This window comes from Gossypium arboreum, chromosome 8 (genome assembly GCF_025698485.1).
Source record: "Gossypium arboreum isolate Shixiya-1 chromosome 8, ASM2569848v2, whole genome shotgun sequence".
In the NCBI taxonomy this organism is placed as follows: Eukaryota; Viridiplantae; Streptophyta; class Magnoliopsida; order Malvales; family Malvaceae; genus Gossypium; species Gossypium arboreum.
Genome location: NC_069077.1, coordinates 136908245 through 136914203, shown reverse-complemented (window position 1 = coordinate 136914203; position 5959 = coordinate 136908245). Strand labels below are relative to the sequence as shown.

The 5959-nt window shown below is 30.4% G+C and overlaps 1 pseudogene; it reads left to right on the top strand.

The window, feature by feature from the left end:
• The first annotated feature begins 1160 nt into the window (after positions 1-1160).
• On the top strand, positions 1161-2537 carry LOC108468916 (peroxidase 5-like; annotated as a pseudogene).
• Positions 2538-5959: the final 3422 nt, after the last annotated feature.

Genomic DNA, 5959 nt, shown 5'->3' with positions numbered 1-5959 from the left:
TTATTAAAAATATTTACGAGTCTGATTTACGAGAACGGAGGAAGGTATTTTTTATTTTTTTCAATTTGGTCCTTTTCTTTTAATTAACTATCGAAACGTTAAAATTTCTTAATGAAACTTTAACACCACCTTAATTACACTCCGTAAATATTTATAAAAATATTTACGACTCGATTTATAAAAATAAGGTCTCGTTACCTTATTTTCTAAAACCACTTGAACTTAATAAACCACTTATATAACATAAATTATCAAATCAAAATCTTTTTAAAAAACATCACATTTGACTCGTAAATATTAAATAATAATACGAACTTACTATCGATTTGGTGGCCCCAAACTACAAGCTTTCCGACACCAATTGAAAAATAGGTTGTTACATAATCATTTAAAATTATAAAGATATAAACATTAAAATAATAAAATTGTATTTTATTATCACAAAAATATACAATTTAATTTCAACCTGACTCACTATTATGTAGATGACAAGTAGTGACATGCAATCACCCTTTGTGCCACTATTAAGAAACTAAAAATTAAAATGTTGAAACATTTATTATTAACCAAAATTGGAAAAAGAAAAAGTAAATTAGCTATATATGTAGATGTCAACTAGTAATAATTTTTGCAAGTCATGAATGTCTGCAACAATGTGCATAATCTATTTGAAGGATGAACAAAACAATAATCATAAAGAAAATTGACAAATCAAAACAAATTACAGATATGCATCAATTTTAGTAGCAGCCAAAATGAAAAGAAAAACATTTACATGAGTAGGAATATGCAGGCGGTGTTCTATATAAATTTACCATTAAAATAATATTACAGCTAGCGAAACCCCATAACTCTCTTAAGGCAGCAAGTTGCAATAATTTAGAATAGAGAATTGAAGGCTTGGTCAGAGCTGAAAAAAAAAAATATATATATATATATATATGATATTAAGGAGATGAAGTACTATATGTATGTCTGAATACAAAGAAGCTGCTGCATCCCACTGAATGGTTCAAAACAAAGGAACACTTCAACCTCAAGCTATGCTTTCAAGCTTACAGCTAAAACTACACACGTTTTTGGTTCCAACAAGTAATCACCACCAACTCCACCTATGGCTATATATAAATACTCCACCCAACATCTCCACTCTCATTAACCTTTCAATTCCAACTTCACAAACCACCATATTCTGATCCTCAGCCCTTTCCATTTAATTTCTAAGTTTTTCTTCTACTATATTATATATATCAGGAACAATGACTTTTTTGTGCTCTAATTTTCTCATTATTGCCTTGCTTTCCTTCATGCTTGGCTGCTCAACCGTGGCTTCTGCATCTTTGAAGGTCGGCTTCTATACACAGACTTGTCCATCCGCAGAGACCATTGTGAGAAAAGCTGTAAACAAAGCGGTGTCACTTAATCCTGGCATAGCTGCTGGTCTCATCCGAATGTATTTCCATGACTGCTTCGTCAGGGTATGTATACGCTCATTTGCTTAATAATTGATAGATTGACTCATCATGTTTCCTCCTCTAACTCTACTTTTTGCATGCAAATTCAGGGTTGTGATGCTTCCATCCTTCTAAGGTCCGTGCCCGGAAACCCGCCAGCAGAGATGGACCACCCTGCTAATAACCCAAGTTTGCGAGGCTTCGAGGTGATTGATGAGGCCAAAGCCCAAATCGAGGCACAATGTCCAGGAACCGTGTCTTGTGCGGACATAATCGCATTCGCTGCCCGTGACAGCACCTACAAAGCTGGAGGGATTTATTACGCCGTTCCCACGGGCCGCCGGGATGGCCGGGTCTCTATTATCGACGAAGTAACACAAAACCTGCCTCCGCCATCCTTCAACGCACAACAAATTGCTCAACTTTTCGCAAGGAAAGGAATGTCAGTGGATGAGATGGTGACATTATCTGGGGCACACTCCATTGGTGTCTCGCATTGCTCTTCCTTTTCCAACCGGCTCTACTCTTTTAACGCCACTCATGCCCAAGATCCTTCTCTTGATCCTAAGTACGCTGCCTTTTTGAAAACCAAGTGCCCACCCCCAACATCTGCGGCTGGTGCTGGAGGATCCAACCACAGTGCCACTGGACAGTGTCACACCCAATCGCCTGGACAACAAGTACTACACTGAACTGAGGGGTCGTCGTGGTTTGCTCACCTCTGACCAGACATTGATGGACAGTTCCTTGACCTCCGCGTTGGTGTTGAACAATGTGAAGCACGGTGCAGCATGGGCTAAAAAGTTCGGCAAGGCAATGGTGCATATGGGTTCCCTTGATGTTATCACTGGAGCACAAGGTGAAATAAGGAGAATTTGCAGTGTGCCCAACTGATATGTTACTTGAAACGACTCCTACTCCTACCTATATATCTTTCAAACCCATACTTGCTTATTTAATTTGTTTAATTACCATTCTTTTCATTCATTCATTTTGTTTCACTAACAGCTACTTACAACTATAGTTGTTCATTTAAATGTAAATCATTATTTTCACATTATTTTAATCAAGTATAAACCATTTCTATGAAGTGATGTATTCACATGTCTGTCAATTTCTTTCAATTAAATCAAAGAAGGTTATATGTATTCATTTTGTTAATTTTATAATTTTTAAGCCATTGGAAGGAGGTGGAAGAGAAACAGCTTTTAGGAAAGAAATAAACTCACTTTGTATTAAACTTTGTCTTCTTTTATTCTTTCTTACTATACTTTATCACATACAACTATTTATATAGTTGTAAGTGACTATTGGTTTCAACATATTCGTGTATCCTAGTTAAGTACATGCATGAGTATTAGATATATCTACTCTAATACATTCATTAATGAGCAAATGTATTCTAGAATGTTACAAATTATAATATTCTACACTTCCCCTTAATTTGAATATTTCTTGATTACGCCAAAATTTTCACGCACTCTTCGAAAACCTTCAACCTTTAGAGATTTTGTAACAATATCCGCCACTTGATCTTTAGTCTTTACAAACTTAAACTCCACTTCCTTCTTGGCAATATGCTCCCTAATAAAATGATATCTTATGTCTATATGTTTGCTTCAATCATGGAACACGTGATTTTTCACGAGTGCTTGTGTAGACTTGTTATTAATGCATATTTTAGTTGCTCCTTCCTCAGCTCACATGAAGGCTGCTAAAAGGATTTTTCATTACCTAAAAGGTACGATTGAATTTTGGGTTATTCTATTAATCTTCTCATGACTTTCAACTTTTGGGATTTTGTGACAGTGATTTTGCTAGTGACATTGATGATAGAAAAAAACACCACTAAAGTGTTTGTTCTTCCTCAAAATAAGGAAAGAAATCATAAGGTTGTCAAGATCTATAAAACAAAATTTACTTAAAAAGAGTAATTAATAGAAACAGCAAGTAAGAATGTATCTCAGAAGATCAAGAATAATTTTATTTATTCAAGCAAATACAATAAAAGCAAATTGGAAGAGGAGTTTTATTTGAAGCTTTAAACGCAAGATGCAAAAATTTGGAGGAGTTGTTATTTAATGTTTGATATTTAGATTATTATTATTTTAATTCTTATTTAATTACGATGCTTTTGTTTAATTTGTATATTTTAAGGACATAAAAGATTTGATCCTAATTTTGATCTTGATCAAATGCAATTTTATGGACTACTTAGAAGTTGCTATTGAAACTTTCTCAAAAGATAAGAAATTGAGGTAAATTTACTTATCACATCAAATGTTTAGATTTTTCTTCATAAAAAATATTTTTTCTTAATATATGCTATTTGATAATTGCTTGATGATTATGTGTAATGACTCGAAATTCACGGGCACCGGAAAAGTGAGTTATAGGGCCTCCGTCTTAGTGAAATAAGTTCAAAAATAATTATTAAAAATATTTATGAGCCTAGTGGTGTGTCTAATGAGGATTTAATTAGGTGAAATTAGCTTAATTTAGAATAATTAGCAAAAAGAACTAAATTGAAAAAGGGTAAAAGTTTAATTCTAAAGTAATAGAAAATATAAAGGATCAAAATGGAATTAAGCCATTTACATAAATTGAGGTGGCATATTGAAATAAAATCAAAGATTTTATTTAGGTTTTATATATTAAATTATATATATATATATATATATATATATTATAATGATTATTATTATAGTTTTATATTAAATTATTATGATTACTTAATTGATAATATATTATAAATAAATTAAATAGAAGACAATTGTATGGTAATAAAATATACATGTGTAAGAATTGTATTGGTACATTTGTAATTTAAATACTAAATTACTTATAATTTAAGTAAAAGATATTTGTTAATTAAATAATTAAATAATTAAATTATGAGATTTTTGTTTAAGAAACAAATTAAATAATGACAATTGTAATAAAATTATTGGTACAAATGTAAAATTAAATATGTATCCAATTGTAATATTAGTATTTGTTATTAAAATAGATATTTATTAAATTAATTAAATATAAAATATAACATAAAAGAATTAAAGAAACATAACAAAAGAAACAGAGAAGAAACGAAACGGGGGAGAAAGAAGGAGAAAAGAAAGGAAAGAAAGGAAATAGGGGAAATAGGGATTTTAAAGCTTGGAAGTTTAATAGGTAAGTCAATTTAGCCCTTTTTACTTAATTTTGATGTTTTAAAAGCTTTAGAACAAAGTTTTGATGAAATTAAGTTGTTAGTTTGGAAGTTCTTAGGTTTTAAACAAAGTTCATGATGAATAAAATGATGAAATAGGGGTTTAATTGAATGAAATTCAAGTTAGAATAGATATAAGGATTGAATTGCAAAGTAAGCTATAAGTTTTGTGTTTTAGGGACTAAATTGAGGAAAATTCGGAATTAAGAAAATATTTTGAAAATTTAATAGTTAAATTTGAGTTTAAATGAAATTTGAATAGGAATAAGGTGTGAATTGGTGTTATAAATTTGGTTATTAACATTTTACATCAAAACAGTTTTGGGAAGTAGCAATGGTCTGACTTTGAAAATTTACTAAAATTTTATAAATTGAACTAGAGGATAAAAAATATGAAATTAAAGCTTATTGAGTCTAGTTTCTTATAGTAGAAACAGTATAAGCAATTAATTGATGAATCAAGAGATATTTGAAATTTTGTAATACTGGTTTGGGGTGATTTCGAGATGCCCTGTTTTAACTTTGGAAAATCATTAAAATTGTAAAAAATTATTATGGAGTGTAATTTATATATGTGAACTCCTTAATGAATCTAGTTTCAAAATAAATAAACAAGAACCTTATTCGAGTTCTGTACAATGAGATAATTTATTTTTAGTAGAGAGAGGTCAGAACTGTCAAATGAAATAACAGGGAGTATTTAACGAATAAAATGTATTAAATGGCTAGACCAAAATTCTGGAAATTTTATGGTTAGAAGATATATGAGTCTAGTTTTAAGGAAAATTTACGGATATTAATTTGGAGTTTCGTAGCTCAAGATATAAATAATTTAGTAACAATGACTTAAGTAGACAGCTTAATGGTGAAATTATATATATACATTAAAATGGTTAAATTTGCATGTTTAGGCTCATGAATTAAATTGAATCATGTTGTATTAATGATTATAAATTATTATTTTCGTAGCCAACAAAGAACCTGAAGCATCAGCATCGAAAGGAAAGGAGAAAGTCATCGAGGACTAAAACGGGAGAATTACGGTGTGTATCACTATAATTCGAATTTTAATTATTATTGATTGCTAAATTTTTTATTGTTATGTATGGTAAGTAAGACTTGAGGTAAGTATGTGAAATTGATATGAATATTGAGTGAAAATGAAAGTGATACAAATTGAATCAAATTGAATTGAATAAGTGAATTATGGAATATGTAATTATTTGAAAGCGTATTGATTGAAAAATGATTGGTGATTTGAATTGTGAATTGAAAGTGATATAGGATTGAGAAAGTG